The following is a 7,886-nucleotide window of genomic DNA, read 5'->3' on the forward strand; positions in this document are numbered from 1 at the left end:
GTAGGGATTTTGAGAAGGTTTCGTTCGAAGTCTCCATAGTGCGCTGAAGACTACGGGGCATCTCATGGCAGCCTTCAGGATTTCTAGAGAGCTGGCCTGGAGGTTTCGTCGCACCTTCTAGAGTACAGTTGAGTCTAACCTTTGTCTTCCTCGTGCTTTGCCTCCAAGGAGACATCTTCGCACTTTGTGCCATCGTCTTCACGGTTTCTTCCCTGCTTCCCTCTTGGATGTAATAGGCGTCTTGTGTTTTCTTTTGAAATGTCATGGGGGCGGCGGGAGTGGGGTGATTCCCCACTTGAATACATTCCAAAAAAGGGGCAGATGAGATGTTCTACAACATAGATAAGGAGAAATTGAGGGAGGGGGTTACAAGGGGTTGCTACACAAACAAGATAGCCCACTGTCCACCTTGGGATGGTGCCCACCGAGTAAACAAACACGACAGAGGATATCTGTCGTCCCTGCATGCTTCCCTAAAGAGGGAGAGCGTAGGTGGCAGGTTTCTAAACACGACACGGTTCATATGCTTCCAAATGTGCCAACAACATAACATGAAGAATGCATTTGCAGTGTGTGAAGCAAGAGGATTATGAGTTAATTATCATCAATTCTTTCAGCTTCTTAACCAAAGAGCTAGCTTCACAACTTCTTGCATCGTGATACCTCGCATGCCTAGGGAAATAACCAATAAGATATCAAATAGGATAATTTACTTGATACATTCCACTTTATTACATGGAGAAGAATGGGAACACCCCCTAATGCTCAGTTGATTCCACTTCTCTGATAATGAAAACCGAGGCATATATACAATGGACTAGGTAGAGAAATCGAGTAGAGTGATAGGTGTACTTTCGACCTCATTTTGTTGCCATAAAGAAGATCATTAGTACTCTACCATAGAAGGAGTAAATATAGAAGCATCAAGACTTCATAAATACTGATCTCTTATCATTCTTTTCTAATTGCCAAATCTTTGCACGTATATCTTGGAAGTGAGAGAAATCATGAACATTCCTTATGTGGCAAGCCTTTCTCTGTGACCAGTTTTAGCAAGGAAAATCAAATCATTTCTGACATAGTTTATTATCACTTTTGCAGAATTTGTAGCATTTTCCTATTGACCAAGTACTTGATTGAAAACATGAGACTAGTGTGAAGTACACCAGTTCTGCTCCTATCGCCCCACTATGCTGTGAATGGATCCAGTGAGTCTGTAAGCCCGTAATTCTAGCTACTTAATTCACCATAGTATTGGTGGAAAACATCTCCAAAACCTATTTGTAACAAGTACGTATATTTTATATTCAGCACAAACTCAACAATCTATATCTGGGAATTTGTCATCTTCAATTCTCCATTCATTATACTATAGCCTATGTTTTCAAGCATCTGATTTGAATGCTCGAACTGGAACCAATTTGATTTTGACCTATGCCGACTAGAATCATCCATGACTTCCATTCTACATCTTGGCAATGTGCATGTCTCAAATTCCTAATACAAAGAATATGTTTTTTTATAAGCACATGTCGGGAAAGTCTATTTTACTACAATTCTAGACAGGTCAGCAAGCAACGGCTCATCATCACCTCTGAGCAAAGCCAACCACAAAATGACAAATTCATAATACTCCTCCCCCCCCCCCGATTGAATCAACGAGTGTACGTTGTGAAGCTTGATTGTACAAGGAAAACTGCTGGGGTCCTCTGATAACATGAACAAAGTGGAAAACTCAAGAACACATGGATAACTAGATCCAAACCACACGATCAACGTGGTTTCTTACAAACCCAAAGAGAAAAGAAGAACTAGGTGAGAGGGTTCTAAGTCTTCAGTTCCATATGGAGAATCTTCTCCACAAGAGGAGGTCTTGGAGTCTTCACCTTGTAAGTGGCATTTCTATCCATGAAGAGCCATATCCAGAATGGAGGAATCCCACAAGGAGAGAGTAGATGAGCTAAGCTCTATCAATAGTTCTAATTTTTTTTAATCTTCAAGACTTCTAAACTTAGGTATCCTAGAGAGGAGGTGGGGGAAGAGTATGTATAGGTCCACCCACAAAGGTGTAAGTGGGAAGGGAAAGCTACATGGGTTGGGTCCAACTTTGTGCTCGCAGGCATGGTTTGGTCGCTCCTGGTTAAGCCAGAGGTTCTAGAGGCTTGAAGTTCCAGGGTTCTGAGAAGGTGAACAACCCGGAGCAATGGTTTGGCCCAGAGGATCCGAGGTGGGCTAGAAACTCTAGGGCATCTCTGGGCAGTCGTTGGGATTTCTAGAGAGCTCACCCAGAGGTTATGTTGTAGGCTTTGAGGTACTGTTGGGTTAATTCCTTGCCTTCCTCTTGGCTTTGCCTCTAGGGCGCCATCTTCGTGCTCCGTCCCTACTTCTTTGTGCTTCCTTCCCTCTTGGATGGCATAGGCTTATTCTTTTGAAATGTCATGGGGGCGGGTGCGGGGGGATTCCCCTCCTAAATATATTCCACAAAAGGGGTAGACAAGATGTTCTACAACACAAATAAGGAGAAACGGGGCGAGGAGGATTAGAGGGGGTTGCTACACAAATAAGATAGCTTGCCGCCAACCTCGGGACGGTGCTTGCCAAGTAAACAAACAAGAATAGAGGATGCCGGTCGTCTTTGCAAGCTTTCGTGGACATGGAGATCGAAGGTGTCACGTTTCTAATCACGACACTGTTTGTAGGCTTCCAAATGTGCCAACAACATAACAAGATGAATGCATATGTAGCGTGTGAACCGATAGGATTATGAGTCAATTTACATTCCCTCTTTATGCTTCTTCACCAAAGAGTTAGTTAACTTCTTTCATCCTGTACCGACCACGCCTACGAAAATAACCAATAATATATCGAATAGGACAATTTGCTCGATACATTCCACTTTATTACATGGATAAGAATAGGAACCTACGCCCCCTAAAGCTCAGTTGATTCCTCTTCTCTCTGATGATGAAAACTGAGGCATATATCTGATGGACTCAGTAAAGGAATCAAGTAGATTGATAGGGGTAGTTCGACATCAATTTGTTTTGAAGAATCACAGAGTGATTGGCTACCATAAATAAGAGAGTTAGCACTCTACCACGGAAGGAGTAAATAGAGAAGCATTAAGACTTCATAAATACTCATCTCTTATCATTCTTCTCTAATTGTCAAATCTTCGTGTGTATATGCTCTCTTGCAGGTAGTTCCTGAAATAAACCTTTGGGTGCTTCTCAATCTGATATCGTATCAACTTAAAGACATTACACCTAAAAATAATAACCATGGCCTCTTGCGCCATAAAGGTAGTAGTACATTATCAAAGCGATGTAGTGTTTTCCATCCTACACTACTAGGAAAAGGGCTATAGATAGAACTGATTCTAATGGCGCACCAGGTAAATAGTGTGCCACTACTATATACTAATGGCGCACCAGTTCCTCGTGCGCCATTAGTGTGGAAGACACTAATGGCGCACCGTGCTCACGGTGCGCCACTACTATTGATTTTTTTCCCCATTTTTCCATACAAACTAATGGCGTAGGGTGACAAAGTGCGCCATTACTAGTTAGAACTAGTAATGGCGCACGACCAAGACAGTGCGCCATTAGTATATATTTTTTTTACTTTCTTGCAAACCTACTAATGGCGCACTGTGCCAAAGTGCGCCATTACTAGTTTAAACTACTAATGGCGCACTTTTCCACAGTGCGCCATTAGTATACATATGTTTTTTTTACTTTTTTGCAAAAAGTACTAATGGCGCACCACCAGCCGGTGCGCCATTAGTAACCAGGGTTACTAATGGCGCATTTTGTGGCAGTGCGCCATTAATAATCTGGGACCAACAAGATATTTTGGACAGCCCACCTATCCACTCACTTTCCCCACTTCATTCTCTCCACCTCCTCCTCCAAGCTTGTCTCGGCTGCCTCCTCCTCCTCACCTCATTTCCACCATAGATTCATCAAAATTAAGTGGTGAAATTACCTTTTTTTTGATAGGTAAGTAAGGGGAAAGCTATCTTCATGATGTAGATCTACTTATTTTCTCCCTAGCTCGCTCCAACAACGTGCACATGCACTTTTTGTGGACTAGCTAGGTCTATGTATGTTTGTGGTGTTGCTTGTGTTTGTGGTGTTGCATATATGTTTGTGTTTGCAGGTGCCGGTATTTGAAATGCGATAGTTGCCAATATTTTGCCGGAATGTTGATTCATTTCCGTTTCGGCGAGAATTTTGGCACTATGCATTCTTTTTGGTCCTATTTTTAGGGAAGGTAACGCCAAATTTTTTCTTGGTTCTAAAATATCGTTTTGCTCTACCCCGCAGGCGACCATGGTCCGCACGATGACCGAAGGCATCGTGAATAGCTTTTTGAGCTCCGCGAAGGCCGAGATGCTTCAAAAGAACGAGACGGAGATAAGATGTCCGTGTCGAAGATGCAAGCTGAAGAGCCTTATTGCAGACCCGGATTCCGGGCAGGTGCGGGACCACCTGCTCTTGCGTGGTTTCATGGATGGCTATCGGTGGCAAGGTGATGAAGATGACTATGAAGTCGTCCATGGGGGTCGGGTAAGAAATGAGGAAGGGCAACAAGACAACCACCGCGGCGAGGGCGGGCGAGAAGACGAAGAATCTCCAGGACATGATCACGACGGTGATGATGTACACAATCATCATGTAGAAGATGTCGTACATGATGATAAGGAAGATCAAGACGAAGGGCATGATCATGAAGATGAAGATGCCGGAGCAGACGACGATGGAGGCTGGGTGCAGGACCCTCATATTCAAGAGCTGCTTCGCAAGCAGACGGATAACGCAAGAGCTGCCGCCCGAGAGAAAGCCAAGCTGGATCAACTGGAGATAGACGCGGTTACTCCATTGTATGAAGGATGCAGGCCCGAGGATACCCGCCTGAATGTAACGCTCATGGCTCTGGAGATGAAGGTAAAACACAAAATGACCGACGCATGCTTCGACGAGAACATGTCATTCTGGCACGAACGTCTTCCCAAGGGGAACAAGTGCCCGACCAGTTTCGAGGAGGCGAAGAAAATCGTGTGTCCTTTGGATTTACCGCACGTGAAATACCATGTGTGCATGAACAATTGCATCATTTATCGGGACGAGCACGCGGAGTCTACCATATGTCCGGTGTGCGGCGTCACTCGATACAAGAAGAGGAAGAAAGCTCCTCAAAAATCGGTGTGGTACTTTCCGATTACTCCTCGTCTGCAACGGTATTTCGCGGACCCTAAGGTAGCAAAGCTCCTGCGTTGGTACGCGGATAGGGAGGAGAAGAAGAGGGAAGATGACGGAAATGATCCGGAGATAAATAAAAAAGATAAGATGCTGAGTCACCCTAAGGATGCGAGCCAGTGGCAAGCGCTGAACTTCGAATACCCAGAATTTGGGAAGGATCCAAGGAACATCGTGCTGGGCGCGAGCACCGATGGAGTCAATCTGTTTGGCAGCCAGAGAAGCACACATAGCACCTGGCCTGTGTTTGTGTGGATGTACAACCTTCCCCCCTGGTTGTGCATGAAGAGGAAGTACATTCACATGAGTATGCTAATTGAAGGGCCGAAACAACCAGGGAACGACATCAATCTGTATCTGAGGCTGCTGAAGGAGGAGCTAGACACACTGTGGAAAACGCCAGCCAATACGTGGGACGCCGCAGAGAAAGAATATTTCCCTATGAGAACCGCACTGCTCACGATGGTGCACGACTATCTTGGTTACGGATATCTCGCGGGGCAGGTAGTCCATGGATTTTCTGGATGCGTAAGGTGCATGGATGACACAACGTATCGCCAGCTAGATAGAGATCCCAGGTCTTCGAAAACCGTGTTCATGGAACATCGAAGGTGGCTTCGCGATGATGACCCGTGGAGGAAACGCAAGGATCTATTCGATGGTGAAACCGAACCCCGAAAACGCCCGTGTACGAGGAGCGGCGAGGAAATAGACGAGCTGTTGAAAGATTGGAAAGACTGTCCACTGCCGGGAAAGAAGCAAAAGGCGCCAGAGCCGGGAAAGAAGCGAAAGGCGCCAGAGCCGCTGCTGAAGGTATGGAAAACGAGGTCTGTTTTCTGGGACTTGTCGTACTGGAAGATCCACCGTGTGCCTCACAGCCTTGATGTCATGCATATCACGAAGAACATGTGCGAGAGTCTGCTTGGTACCCTGCTCAACATGCCAGAGAGGACCAAAGATGGGCCGAAAGCAAGGGCAGACTTGAAATCAATGGGCATCAGGCAGGAGCTTCACGCTCATGATGATGATGATGATGATGATGATGATGATGATGAGGCGAAGCAGGACACAGAAAGTCGTCGCAAAGGCAAAAAGGCCAAGAAGACCGGAAATGACTACCCTCCCGCGTGCTTCACTCTAAGTCAGGAGGAGATCGAGCAGTTTTTCACCTGCCTCCTAGGAGTAAAACTTCCTTACGGTTACGCGGGGAAGATAAGCAGATACCTAGACCCAGCGAAGCAGAAGTTCAGCGGGATGAAGTCTCACGACTGTCACGTGCTGATGACGCAGATACTTCCAGTTGCAATCCGTGGGATCATGGACGCGCACGTCCGTGAAATGCTATTTGGCCTATGCAACTTTTTCGACGTCATCTCTCGAAAGTCGATTGGCGTGAGGCAACTCAGAAGGCTACAGGAAGAGATCGTGGTGATACTATGCGAGCTTGAGATGTACTTCTCGCCCGCATTCTTCGACGTTATGGTGCATCTGCTGGTCCATATCGTGGAGGATATCATCCAACTCGGGCCGACGTTCCTGCACAGCATGATGCCGTTCGAAAGGATGAATGGTGTCATCAAAGGATACGTTCGGAACATGTCACGTCCAGAGGGAAGTATAGCCAGGGGCTTTCTGACCAAAGAGTGCATCTCCTACTGCATGAATTATCTAGGCATCGAGAACCCCGTTGGTCTGCCCGTCAACAGGCACCTCGGCAGGCTCGCTGGATGGGGTCACCGTGAGGGTCGCCCGAAATGCATGTCGACTTCGAGGGTCGACTCGCTGACTTTGAAAGAGCAAACCTAGTCGCGCTACAACACATAGACGTGGTCGATCCTTGGGTGGTAGAGCACAAAACCTTTATTGAGAAGACGTACAATGACCGAGGCCAACAGAGGACAGACGGAGATATACTCAAAGAGCACAACTCATGTTTCACGCGTTGGTTCAAGTAGAAGCTTCTGTCGTACCCTTTACATGAAGATTCTTCCGCGGAAGAACAACTCATATTCGCCTTGTCACAGGGCGCGGAGCACAACCTGATGACCTATGAGGCATACGATATCAACAGCTACACATTCTACACCGAGGACAAGGACATGAAGAGTGATGGTTATCAGAACTCCGGGGTAACGATGGAATCCTACACCGGTAAAGACAAGGACAGATACTACGGAAGGATCGAGGAGATCTGGGAGCTGAGCTACGCTGGAGAGAAGGTGCCGATGTTCCGTGTCAGATGGGCCAAGAGCGTCCTAAAAGAAGACCGATATTTCACCACCATGGTTATACCCGAAGCCAAATCCAAGACCGCGGGCGCAAACGTCACCGCGAAAAATGAGCCATGGGTACTGGCTTCCCAAGTGGACCAATGCTTCTTCATTACCGACCCGCCAAAGCCCAGTCGTGTTGTCGTGAGGAGAGGCAAAAGGAAGATCATCGGAATGGATGGAGTAGCCAATGAGCAAGACTTCGACAAGTGCGGCGACCCGAAGATCGAACATGACGACGACGATGAAGTAGCAGCACACACCACAAGAAGAAGCAGGACCACCCTACCTAAAGGACGTCCGTTCCACAGAAGAACTCCATTTGCGAAAAAGAAGGGCAAGAAGATTGTGAACA

The sequence above is a fragment of the Triticum dicoccoides genome, chromosome 7B (genome assembly GCF_002162155.2).
Source record: "Triticum dicoccoides isolate Atlit2015 ecotype Zavitan chromosome 7B, WEW_v2.0, whole genome shotgun sequence".
NCBI classification, from domain to species: Eukaryota; Viridiplantae; Streptophyta; class Magnoliopsida; order Poales; family Poaceae; genus Triticum; species Triticum dicoccoides.